The sequence below is a fragment of the Schistocerca gregaria genome, chromosome 1 (genome assembly GCF_023897955.1).
Source record: "Schistocerca gregaria isolate iqSchGreg1 chromosome 1, iqSchGreg1.2, whole genome shotgun sequence".
NCBI classification, from domain to species: domain Eukaryota; kingdom Metazoa; phylum Arthropoda; class Insecta; order Orthoptera; family Acrididae; genus Schistocerca; species Schistocerca gregaria.
Genome location: NC_064920.1, coordinates 912,919,440 through 912,933,685, shown reverse-complemented (window position 1 = coordinate 912,933,685; position 14,246 = coordinate 912,919,440). Strand labels below are relative to the sequence as shown.

Genomic DNA, 14,246 nt, shown 5'->3' with positions numbered 1-14,246 from the left:
TTCTGAAAGGACACACACCGTATCACACAACTGAGCAATAATGAACGCCGTTGAGTTCAGTAATAGAGCTACAGAGTGGTTTTTTTTGCCGTAGTTCTTTGATTAAGCGTATATTTATAACAGCAATTAAAGAAGAAATTTTGATTTGAAAGGCATGTACGGAATTCAAATATGGAACAAAAACAGTTAATACACAAAGATTTTTTTTTCTAAAACAGTAATAAACTTTATTTGCACATTTCTTTCTCCTCCAGGTTACAACGAAGAGCAAGTTCTTATAAATTACTGATGAAACATAGACCTGATATCTTCAGCACGACACGAAAGTGTATATTGACACATATTTGAGTCTATATGAGATTCTTCATTAAATTTTAACATTTTTAAAATGTATTTCTTCAACACACAATAAAGATTTGTTACTTCACGACACAGTAGAAAAATAGGTATCACAGCCGATATCTTCAGTTCACTTAGTTGAATTTGATTATGATTTATAATCACGTTTATAACAAATTAATTCACATTTTACGAATAGAATGTTCCATTTAACATTGTTCAAGTCTGTATGAATTCCAAATAGTTACTGCGATGAATTACCTTACCAAATTTGATATCGTGACACTTGTTAATGCAGCTTGTAATTTGGCGACCATTAAAATATCCGTAGGAAATATCGTAGTTAATTTTTTTCTTTACAAACAATGTGATCCACTCGTATTAAGTGATGATTCAGGAATTCTAAAGAAAAGAAGAAAAAATACGGTATTATCAATTCTTCACAATAGATATTTCTTAATATATTCCTCATTACATAGAAATACTTTCTGATCATCATTTCTCTACCATTATTTGGTAAGCATTTCACTACTTTCGTAATTCTACCAAGCTTTCGGTGTTAAACAAACCTTTGAATGAGATATCAAATATCAATATTAAAACTACGCTACGGAGTTAGAAATAGTCGGTTTATAGCATACGAGCGTAATGGAAAAGAGGAGGGAAACAGAATAAAGTCCTACGGAAATAATGACTTTAAGAGATCTCCAAAGAGTAAATGAAATAACCAGAGTAGAGAAGAGAAAAACAATTGACTTCAGGTATTTTCATTCCAAGGACGCCGCCGACATAATTGGTAAGTAATAGGAAAATATGTTAGAAAAAAGTACCATAATAAGGAATAGAATAGATATAATGGACACAGGGGATATGAATATCGGATACAAAGCGCCGTGTTATGTTGTAAATATAGCAGTTGAATCACGAAAAGAAAATGACTCCTACACTGCATGTATCTTCTTTGACAACAGCGATTGCTTAAAGACTTAAGGGTGAGACGGTATATTTGTCCACTGCAAACCGAGAGATTCATTTTGGCATGGTCGTAAGTTTAACTAGAGTACCCGTAAAAACGAAATTTTTAGAAATTAGGTAAGATTCTTGCCATAGTTCGTTCGAAACACTTGCGAGATGAAGTAGGTTAAGAGGGTGCTTCCTATGAACCGTTAATGACTACTGGAAGGTTTCACCCACTTCATCCATCCCCAAAGACACTGTTTTAGTCTATATATATATATATATATATATATATATATATATATATATATATATATAACACTACACTGATTTGAAATAATTAGAGAAACTTTGCATCTGAATGTCCGAATGATCGGGGATAAAAAAATTGTCAAATGCTGATACAACATAGAGGAAAGAATTCAAGGGCTTGGCGCGTTGGTTGAGTTCTTATAGGAAAGACGACGCGAAATCAAATTTGGGAGTTGTTGCGAGTAATGAGATAAAGAGCTGTTGCGAACACGGAACGACTGCTCACCTATTGGGGCGCGTGTGCCGAAGGAGTCCCGCTATATCCGCCTTTTGCCACTGCCTTTCCTCTTCTATCTGCAATCGCTGTTGTTTTCGCCATGTTCGTTTGTTGACTGTGCAGTCGAGAATATACTGCTAAGCACGCTTGCCCCACTTTCTGCGACGATAGTGGAGTCATCGGCATTTATTTTGGTTCCTGCCTGTAAAAAAGAAAACTTCTATTACTACGTAAAACAGAAGTTAAGCAATATAGATCACCAATCAAAACAATGAAGTGGACGCACAAAATATTTTGATTAACGCTTGCAGAAAGTCCTCTAAAAAACAACAGGATTCAGAAGAAAATCAAATGATGTACCTCATATTCGTGAAATGTAGCATATGTAGGAAAGTACATGTTGAAGACCTGAACGAAACAAGGAAGTAGTGACAAAAGAATGTTATTAATTTCATTCTTGTCGTATAGACAAAATACTCTTTTTATTGTTCTGGGCTACATAAACGTTAGTGAAAACGAAATCACGAGGAAAGAATTATGAAGCAATCCAAAATCAGGGGCACAGTAGCACTTAACTAGAATTCCCAGGTGACTCCAAACACATATCATCAGCATTATTACGTCACCTATGGCAGGAAATTCAACTGTTACGAGAAGCTGACCATGGAGAGATGATTTGGGAAGTGGAAATACACGATCCAACCTCATAAACGAGACCACCGCCTCTATTCAACATCACAGTGCAGTAATACCGAAACAGCTAACAAGGGGAGGCCACGACGTTTGGAACGCGGATTTACTGCAAACTTCGTACACTCGTAGTACTCCACGAGGACAAGAAAATGTGTAAGCAGTAGCGCGTACTTCTCAAGCGTTATTGAGAAAATCGCAAGATAATTTCGATCGTCAAATATTGTCAAATATATATACCTGTACATGGCCATTTCTACCACGGATGCCGGCACGGTAGCTCAGCGTGATTGGTCAGCGGGCTAGCTACCCTCTGTATTAAAAAAAACTGAGTTAATGGATCAACGACGAACTGAAACAGGTGTCTTGCGACGTCCGCCGCGAGCAAATACAACGAACGAAAGCGAACCAAATGAGATACAAAAAAAAAAGAAAAAGTGGTTAGCGTTGAAGACCCGTAATCGCTGGGTCGTTGGATCGACTCCCAATAGTTAGTTCTTTTATTTCTGTCACAGTCTTGTATTTATTATTTATATTACAATTAATGTAATGGGAAAAATAAGTGTAATCGGATGAACTTTTATTAAATTTACAATTTTATTTGGCAGTCTACAAAATTTTATCACAAGTAATGTGATATTCATAACTACCGAGTAGTAAACGACCAAACGCATAAAGTGATACTGGTTCGTATTTAATCGAAAGAGAACGAGAAATTGCTTCTCGTGAAGACGCTATTAAAATACACTCGATACTGCACGGCCAATCATCAGCGCCGATATTTAAGGAAATGCTGCGTTATGCATGGTTTGCTTCCAAACTAAGGGCTGAAAAAGAGGTTTCTGAAAATGTTAACGAGGTTTGCTTTTCCACAGAAAACCTGACAACACCTTGCTTGTGTGGAAACATAGCATTGAATCAATGCAGCTGGTGCCGTTTAAATTTGTTTTCCATGTTTTACGAAAAATACAATCCCGCAACTTGTAATCGTAATGTCGAAAGCGACGACTTATTGTAAATCTTTCGAAAGCCGTCTGTGCCGGTCAAAATGTGGAGGTACCAAGTCGTTTCGGGCTTCTTCCAGGTATAAGGGATTTCTCAAATAACGGACAAGCATACATTTTCAGTATCACTTTATGCGTTTGGCCGTTTATTAGTCGGTAGTTATGAATATTCTATTATTTTGTAATAATAGAAATTTGTAGACTTCCAAAGAACATTGTAAATTTAATAAAAGCTCATCCGATTACACGTATTGATCCCATTAGAAAAACTGTAATATTAATAGCAAATAAAATGACACTATTAGAAATAAAAAAAATGACAAGCAGGACTTGATCAAGAGACCCAGCGATTACGGGGCTTGATCGCTAACCACTCCTTTTTTTTAATATCCAAATGGTGTGGGTTCCTGTAATCATGTCCTAGTTCATGAGCCACGGGCAACGTATGAGTGACCAAGTAAGTGGTCCCGACAGTCGGGATACCAGTTACTTTGAAATAAGGCTGAGCACTCGGACATATTCTGAGTCGTGGTCACCTTTGTGCTCATACGGCAAAGACTACCAAATCCACCGGTTAGTCCCTCTGCCGTTAGGGGTAAAACCCAAGGGGACTCGGCGCAAGTAAGGCTAGCAACCTGCTTCCCTGGTACTTTAAATATGATGCTGGCAACAATCAGAGCAAAATGCCTCGGACCTTTGGAGGTGACGGAGTCCCACCTCTAACTGACAAATCAGGGACTCCTAAGACACGACTTAGCAAACAAATGGTAATGAGATGGGGAGCTATTAATATCAATGGGGGCTACTCTGGGAAGAAGGTAGAGCTGGCAGAGGCTGCACGTAAGATGGGGCTGGACGTTATAGCTGTTAGTGACATTAGGGTAAGGGGTGAGAAAGAAGAGGAAGTGAGAGAATACAAGGTCTACCAGTCAGGGGTCAAAGCAGGAATAGCACAATGGGGTGTAGGGCTTTACATCAGGAAAGAAATGGAACCCAGCGTAGTTGCAATAAAGTATGTAAACGAACGACTGATGTGGATAGATTTGACAGTGCCTAGCAAGAAAATTAGGATAGTGCTAGTATATTCGCATTGTGAAGGCACAGATCAAGATAAGCTGGATAGTTTTTATGAGGCACTCAGTGATGTAGTTGTTAGAGTAAAGGACAAGGACAGTGTTCTGCTCATGGGTGATTTTAACGCCAGGATTGGAAAACGAACAGAAGGATACGAAAAGATTAGGGGTAAATTTGGAGAGGATATGGAGGCAACAGGAACGGGAAACAACTCTTGGATTTCTGTGCCAGTATGGGCATAGTAATCACAAACCCCTTTTTTAAATATAAGAAAATTCACCGGTATACTTAGGAAAGCAGGGGAACCAGATCTGTCATTGACTATATAATAACAGATCAGGAATTCAGGAAGGCTGTTAGGGACACACGTGTATTCAGGGGATTCTTTGATGACACTGATCATTATTTAATCTGCAGTGAAATTGGGATTGTGAGGCCGAAAGTGCAGGAGGTCAGGTCCATATGTAGGAGGATAAGAGTGTAGAAACTTCAGGATAAGGAAATCAGGCACAAGTACATAACAGCGATCTCAGAAAGGTACCAGTTAGTTGAATGTAGTCAATTACAGTCATTGGAAAGGAATGGACAAGGTACAGGGACACAGTACTAGAAGTGGCTAAAGAATGTCTTGGAACACTAGTGTGTAAAAGTAGGATGAAGCAAACAGCTTGGTGGAATGACACAGTCAAGGCAGTCTGTAAAAGGAAAAAGAAGGCGTATCAAAAATGGCTACATACTAGAACTCAGTTAGACAGAGAAAGCTATGTTGAAGAAAGAAACAAAGCCAAACAGATAATTTCAGCATCCAAGAAGAAATCTTGGGAAGACTTTGGAAACAGGTTGGAGACTATGGGTCAAGCTGCTGGTAAACCATTCTGGAGTGTAATTAGCAGTCTTCGAAATGGAGGAAAGAAGGAAATGACAAGTATTTTGGACAGGTCAGGAAAATTGCTGATGAACCTTGTGGATGCCCTTGGCAGATGGGGGGAATATTTTGAAGAATAGCTCAATGTAGGTGAAAATGTGATCAGTAATGTTTCAGATTTCGAGGTAGAATGGGATAGGAATGATGATGGAAATAGGATCACATTTGAGGAAGTGGAGAAAATGGTCAATATATTGCAGTGCAATAAAGCAGCTGGGGTGGATGAAATTAAGTCGGAACTCATCAAATACAGTGGAATGTCAGGTCTTAAAGCGCTACACAGAATAACAGAAATGGCCTGGGAGTCGGGACAAGTTCCATCAGACTGGATAAAAGCAGTATTCACACCAATCTTTAAACATGGATACAGAAAAGATTGTAACAGCTACAGAGGTATCTCTTTAATCAGCGTTGTGGGTAAAATCTTCTCAGGGTTTGTTGAAAGGAAAGTGAGAGTATTATCTGAGGACCAATTGGATGAAAATCAGTGTCGATTTAGGCCTCTTAGAGGTTGTCAGGGCCAGATCTTTAGCTTACGGCAAATAATGGAGAAGTGTTATGAGTGGAACAGGGAATTGTGTCTATGCTTTATAGATCTAGAAAAGGCATATCACCGGGTTCCTACGAGGAAGTTATTGTCTGTTCTACGAGATTATGGAATAGGAGGCAAACTTTTGCAAGCAATTAAAGGTCTTTACATGTGTAGTCAGGCAGCAGTTAGAGTTGACGGTAAATTGAGTTCATGGTTCAGAGTAGTTTCATGGGTAAGACAAGGCAGCAACCTGTCTCCACTGTTGTTCATGTTATTTATGGGTCATATGTTGAAAACAATAGACTGGCTGGGTGGATTCAGGTTACCTTATCAAGAAGGTTGAGGTTACGGATATGAAAGTAGCTAGGATGATTGCAGGTACTAGTAGATGGGAACAATGGTAGGAGGGTGTCCACAATGGGGAAATCAAAGAAAAACTGGAAATGAATTCTATAGATGTAGCAGTCAGGGCGAACAGGCTTAGATGGTGGGGTCATGTTACACGCATGGGAGAAGCAAGGTTACCCAAGAGCCTCATGGGTTCAGCAGCAGAGGGTAGGAGGAGTCGGGGCAGACCAAGGAGAAAGTACCTGGATTCGGCTAAGAATGAATTTGAAGTAATAGGTTTAACATCAGAAGAGGCACCAATGTTAGCACTGAATAGGGGATCATGGAGGAATTTTATAAGGGGGGCTATGCTGCAGACTGAACGTTGAAAGGCATAATCAGTCTTAAATGATGATGATGATGTTGATGATGATTCCAAAAAACACGGCTGCCGGCGCTTCCTGGTAAAAACGGCCACGCACAGGTGTATATTTTCCACGATTGAAATTATCTTGCGATTTCCTCAATAACGCTTGAGAAGTACGGGCTACTACTTATACATTTTGTTGTCCTCATGGAGTACTAGGAGTGTACGAAGTTTGCAATAAATCCGCGTTGTAAACGTCGTGTCCTCCCGTTGTAAGTTCGTAAACTGTTCGGACACAAATGGATCCATCTAAATCAGGCCCTGAGCCACCTGTGGGGCGCCACGGGCCGTAGACGACAGACGTGAAAGACGGCTGCGGATGTGTGTGCCAGCGAATACACGTGTAACTGTCGTGCAACGATCGGGACAGCTGGAGCAAGGCGCTACCAACAGTGTCTCCGTGAGGAGCATTCACCGATTGTTGATGCATATGGGCCTGCACAGAAAGCACCTGATTCATGAACCCATTCTCCACTGCTGTACATCGGCGAAGCTAGCTAGTATTTGCACGCCAGTACCGCAGTTGGACGCACACGTTTTATGCCGCATCAGACTGATGGCGTTGGCGCGTACAGCGTGAAACATCTGAGAGCAAACACCCTTCTACCTGTAGGGAGCGTTTTGGTCTGGGAAATGTTTTCGTAGCATTTCCTGGGTGATCTCGGCATTCTGGAATGCGCAGTGGATCAACAAAAGTATGCATCTCTCCTAGGGGATCATGTCCTCCCATACGTGCAGTTTATTTCTCCTTAATATGATGTCATGCACCAGCAAGATAAATGCAATACGTGACACATTTCTCAGTGCACATGCGTGGTTCCAAGAGTGTAGGATGATTTTAACGTACTCCCTTGGCCACCACGCCCCCGGATTTAAACTCAGTCTAGGACCTCTAGGACTACCTTGATGAGACTATTCGCAGATGGATTCTCAGCCGAAAGTCCTACCGCAGATGGCCATGCACTGGAGTCGGCATGACGCCATATCACTGCAGGTACCTTCCAGAAGCTCAGTGGCTCTATTCTTGCATGTCTCGCTGCCGTTACCGCTACAAAAGGTGCATATTCATGCCTTTGACAGTGTATCGAGCCTGTCTGTCGTCGAGCGTCATTCTATAACTATTCAGATGAGTTGCCATCACATAGCCAGAATGTCTGTTATGGACCGGGATACATATACTTAATTATTATTGTAGATATGATGACTTAGAAAAACAACGCCAGTGTGTAACAAACAAGAATTGAAACAGAAAAGATTGAAAATAATTACACTAATGATTGTCTGGGGACTTACCGCACTAAAATAATTACACCAATGATTGTCTGGGGACTAATCGCACTAAGAAACGGACTTAGGGCACTCAGAAAATTTTAGTGCAATATGCTCGCCGCAAAAGGCTTAAATAACTCTTTGTAAATGTATTAGCTTTAATTAATCTTTGGCGGTGGAAAAGTTGTAAAATTACAATACAGAACATACATACACCGGACGAAATAAACACATCAAAAAAGGTTTTGCATCACTTACGTTCCGAGAGTACCGGAACCTGTGGAGAAGATTGGAGTAGAGATCAACATAAACATAATTTCCACCCTTTTTATTGCTCAAGAAAACCACACATTGCATGTTGCACCACCTTAAGGCGAGACCTTCAGAGGTAATGGTCCAGATTGCTGCTCACACCGGTGCCTCTAATGCCCAAGAGTACGTCCTTTCTCATTGGTGCATGCCTCTATTCGTCGTGGAATACTATCCAGAAGTTCATCAAGACAGTGTTGGTCCAGATTATCGCACTCCTCAACAGCGATTCGGCGTAGAGCCCTCAGCGTGGTTGGTGGGTCATGTCGTCCATAAACACAGCTTTTCAATCTATTCCAGGCATGTCCGATAGGGTTCATGTTTGGAGAACATGCTGGCTACTCTAGTCGAGCGATGCAGGTATCCTGAAGGAAGTCATTCACAAGAGGTACACGACGGGAGTGCGAATTGTCGCCAATATGTTGCCGATACGGTTGCACTATCGGTCGGTGGATGGCGTTACGGCGCCTTCCATGACCACCAGCGGCGTACGTCGGCCCCATATAATGCCACCCCAAAAACATCAGGGAACCTTCACCTTGCTGCACTCTATGAATAGTGTGTCTAAGGCGTTCAGCGTGACCAAGTTGCCTCCAAACACGTCTCCGCCGATTGTCTTTTGAACGCATATGCAACATTCATCTATAAAGAGAACGTGATGCCAATCCTGAGCAGTCCATTCGGTGTGTTGTTGGGCCCATGTGTACCGTGCTGCATGCTACCCTGGTTGCAAAGATGGACCTGGCCATGGACGTCAGGGGTGAAGTTGCGCATCATATAGCCTATTGCGCACAGTCTGAGTCGTAACACGACTTCCTGTGGCTGCACGAAAAGCATTATTCAACATGGGGGCGATGCTGTCTGGGGGCATCCGAGACATAATCCGTAGGTAGCGGTCATCCACTGCAGTCGTAGCGCTTGGTCGGCCTGAGCGAGGCATGTCATCGACAGTTCCTGTCTCTCTGTATCTCCTCCATGCCCGAACAACATTTCTTTCTTTCACTCCGAGGCTCCTGGTCACTTCCCTTGTTGAGAGCCCTTCCTGAAACCAAGTAAGAATGTGGACACGATCGAACCGCGATATTGACAGTCTAGGCATGTTTGAACTAAAGACGAGCCTTGTCTTCCTTACTAGTGGAACGAGCAGAACTGACCGGCTGTCGGACCACCTTCGTTTAGTAGGCGCTGCTCATGCATGGTTTTTTACATCTTTGGGCAGGTTTAGTGAAATCTCCGAACAGTCAAAGGGACTGTGTCTTTGATACAATATCCACTGTCAACGTGTATAAAATAATCGTACACCATGTGATCAAAAGTATCCGGACACCTGGCTGAAAATGAATTACATGTTCGTGGCGCCCTCCATCGGTAATGTTGGAATTCAGTATGTGCTGCACTGAGAAGAGGTATGGATTTTGGTCGGTGAGGCCTGGCACGAAGTCGGGGTACCAAAAACTCTATACGATTCATGTCAGGACTCTGCGCTGGCCAGTCCATTACAGGGATGTTATTGTCGTGTATCCACTCCGCTACAGGCCGTGCATTATGTAAAGGTGTCCGATCGTGTTGATAGATGCAATCGCCATCTCCGAATTGCTCTTCGCAAGTGGGAAGCATGAAGGTGCTTAAAACATCAATGTAGTCCTGTGCTGTGATAGTGCCACCCAAAACAACTAGGAGTGCAAGCCTCCTCCGTGGAAAACGCGACCACAGCATAACACCACTGCCTCCGAATTTTACTGTTGGCACTACATACGCTGGCAGATGACGTTCACCAGGCATTCGCCATACCCACACCCTGCCATCCGATCGCCACATTGTGTACCGTGATTCGTCACACCACACAACGTTTTCCCATTGTTCAGTCGTCAAACGTTTACGCTCCTTACAGCAAGCAAGTCGTTGTTTGGCATTTACCGCCATGATGTGTGGCTTGTGAGCAGCCGCGCGAACATGATATCCAAGATTTCCCACCTTCAGCCTAACTGTGATAGTACTTGCAGTAGAGATCTTGATGCAGTTTTGAATTCCTGTGTGTTGGTCTGGACAGATGTCTGCTTATTGCACATTACAACCCTCTTCAACTGTCGGCAGTCTCTGTCAGTCAACAGATGAGGTCGACCTGTACGCTTTTGTGCTGTACGTGTCCCTTCACGTTTCCACTTCACTCTCCCATCGGAAACAGTGGACCTAGGGATGTTTAGGAGTGTGGAAATCTCACGTACAGAGTAATAACACAAGTGACACCCAACACCTGACCACGTTCGAAGTCCGTGAGTTCCGCGGGGCGCCCCATTCTGCTCTCTCAAATTGTCTAATGACTACTGAGGTTTCTGATATGGAGTACCTGGTAGTAGATGGCAGCACAGTACACCTAATATGAAGAACGTATGTTTTTGGGGGTGTCGGGGTACTTCTGATCACATAGTGTATATAACTGTCACAATCAACGTGCTTAGCAAGCCAGAACCAAACTTGCTAAGTAGGCACGAGTTGATTGTGAGTCTCGTCTATTATTACTGTGTAAAACATGTGTTGCCACGGAGGTGCTCCTCATTACAATCAAGCACTTTCAGTGCAACCACATTAGGTCAGGCCACACAGTGAACTATTTGGTTCGAATCGAGTCGCAAACGTATGTGCTGCAATTGTGACAAGATTTATTTATAATAGTGTCATGAAACATTAAAAAAGGTTGCTGATGATGTATCAGCAACATGCTGAAACAGAAAAAATTCTGGTTTGTGTTCACCGAAACAAGAATGTGCTATTTGCATTTACGATTACTCGTTGCCAAAGTGATAGAATATCATGCAGAGGCAACACCGCGATCAGGGTGAATCAAATTGAACAACCGTTCGCCATTATTTTTGGAATTTAAAACGAAGGGACATGGTGTATGATAGTGTTGAAGGAAATTATGAAACGTAGCCTAAAATAATAAATTCACACTTTCACGTAAAGTTAAGGACGTGAAAGTTATCTTTGTGCTGGTCTATAACACAAATTGACAAAACCAACAACAGGTAATACTTCTTAACAACACGCACATGAAATGAGAAATATTCGCAGTTTTACTGCTTTTGTGAGCGTAGTTTTACACCTCGCAAACTTCAGGAGTGATTTCGAAAGGATATTCGATGACTGCATATCTCATAAGTTCGCACAAATACTATTTCGCTTTTAAAACAACCACAGAACGTCGAGAGATGAAAGTGACGACGCCACAAGTGCTTTCGACTGGCGTTTGTCTAAAATCGGAAATCGGTTATGTGACTTCCACGGTCGTTAATGTTGAGAGGATTCACTATATTCCATTGTTCCCGTACTATAACTCACATCCTATGACACTACGCTATTTCAGGGCGACGGGCTATTGCAGATTTATCACACACACGTCACTCTGTGTACGATCTTTTGTAATTACATGTCAGTTAAGGACAAATCAACTGCAAAGGTATGCAAGAGATTCTACGACGAACGACAATAATTTTCCAAATTTCAACCGATCACTGTGGTCATGCGGTAAGAGACGTGCGATAGGGGAGACCAAGGAAGTATGTTCACGTCCTGGTAGATGCTTCTTTCTCCCATTGTCGCATTTGTAACACACTCAGAGACTTTCTCGTTCATGTAACAGAATCATATTCTATAGTGTTCGATGTTACCTGTATACACGGGCGTGCTCTATCTGGAAAGAATGTCATCGATTTCTTGACTTCATTCGGATTAAAACACGAAACATGACGCTGCTGAAAGTGAACCAACCGGCAATGACATTTATATTATTTCTTGTCAAAAATATTTGACAACCCTAATTTTTTCGAAATATTTCATGATTTCAAAGGATGTCGTTAAGGAAGTGCCTTATTGCTAAGAGTGAAATGAGCAGCAACGGCATTTATATTCTTGCATGTCACGATTACTTGGTTGCATATTTCCAAATATGCTGCGATTTACAAGTGTCAATAGGAAGAAACGTAAGAGCACAGCTTCAATTGCCTCAAATCATATTTATAGCCTTGTTTGTCACAAATATTTAGTTGCCAGCGGATCCTTACCAATGCTTCCGTAAATCTGGCGGTAAACATAAATATGACACCACACAGAAAGCAACTGACGCCACGTGAACAGTTGCACGTGGCAGTATTTCCTCATTATAGTCACTCGCACACAATGACTTCCGAAAGTATGGCGGATAATAGGCAGTGAGACACCACTGGAAGCGATGAACAGCGTGTCACAGTCTCTCTATGTATATCTCTTTGGTCGCTGCCTTCAACGACTTCCATCATTTAACGCCAAATCACAACTCGTACGATCACACTACCATACTTCCAGTGAGTTTCTTTGCTACGTTTTCGTACATTTTACATGTTACTAATACTTACAATAACATGTTATTTAATCTGTGTTCGGCAATTGCAATGTACAATGGTTGCTGGGAAGTAATGCACCGCATTCTTTTTCTGAGCCTAAAACAATGCTACGAGTGCGAAACGTTACGTATGTTTCATTTGAAGTCTCCTGAGCGAGCGCACCAAGTTTGTGTCACTTCCGACACACAGCACAGCTACAGGAAAGTTTCAAAATGGCATCTGTAGGGGATGTACGTAACAAGCGATGTGCCGTCATTTAATTTATCACTGCAGAAAAAGAAACTGTGGGGAATATTCACAAATGCTTTTGCAAGGTCTAAGGAGCGACTCCGGTCGTCGGAAGTAAAGTTAGTCGCTGGGCACGGTAGCTGAAGTCATCAGATGGCGTCTCGGCGGAGCTCCATGGTTTGCGACGGTCGGGGAGACCATCCACGGCTGTCATACCTGACGCCCCTGACCTAGCCCCATCGTATTTTCACTTGTTTAGCCATATAAGGATGCCATTCGTGGAACACATTTCGAGAACGATGAGGAGTCGTTTCACACTGTGAAGCACTGGCTCTGCCACCAGGACGAGGGCTGTTACCGACAGGGAGTACACGCGCTTCTTTCCACTGGAGGACGGCCATAGAACGGGATGGAGATTATGTGGAAACATAGGGTGTGTAGATAAAACACCATTCATTCAAAATGGTTGAAATGGCTCTGAGCACTGTGGGACTTTACATCTGAGGTCATCAGTCTACTAGAACTTTGAACTACTTAAACCTAGCTAACCTAAGGACGTCACACACATCCATGCCCGAGGCAGGATTCGAACCTGCGACCGGAGCGGTCGCTCGGTTCCAGATTGAAGCGCCTTGAACCGCTCGGCCACACCGGCCGGCTCCATTCTTTCGTGTGTGTAATTCCCTTTATGTTCAATAAAGAAATGTTAAAGAACTAAATGCGGTGCATTACTTTCTGAGAAACCCTCGTATCTTGAAGAAAATTTCGCATTTTGTCGTGTACCACATAGAGCTAATAAGTAGTATGTGCCTACTACAGTACACGGTATACTTGGTACTAATGCCAACGTTTCATAAAATGATAATCAAGTAGCAAAATCCAGCTGTAGCCTGACTTACTTTTCCACACACGATTAGATATAATGAATAAAGATTAATTATAAGTAAGCGTATTATTTTTTGTATTACCTTCTCATATACTAGAGTAATTATACGATTTTCTTAGTTTATTCTTCACCCGGTGTCTTCGTTTTGCATCTATCGCCACTCCGTCTAGAAAAATCTGTGGACGAAGTAGTAACAGACATACAACCAGGAAATAAAATCGTACAACCACTCTACAATACGCAAATACTAACCAGATTTCTTTCAGATTGTTATTACCAGCTATGGCAACATATTTCATTTGGAACAGTAACGCAGATTTGTGACACTTGACATATGTAAATTGAACGTGCCACACGAGGATTAAGCTGGC

General features: G+C 42.1%; 1 protein-coding gene across 1 annotated transcript in view; it reads right to left on the bottom strand.

The window, feature by feature from the left end:
- Positions 1-200: 200 nt before the first annotated feature.
- LOC126275143 (nephrin-like) overlaps positions 201-14,246 on the bottom strand; it is a 686,204-nt gene continuing 672,158 nt past the window's right edge. The window contains exons 15-16 of the mRNA XM_049977173.1: positions 1,835-2,027; positions 201-741 (exon numbers count right to left, since the gene is read on the bottom strand). The gene's annotated coding sequence lies outside the window, so the exon portion shown is untranslated. The remainder of the gene's footprint in view (positions 742-1,834; positions 2,028-14,246) is intronic.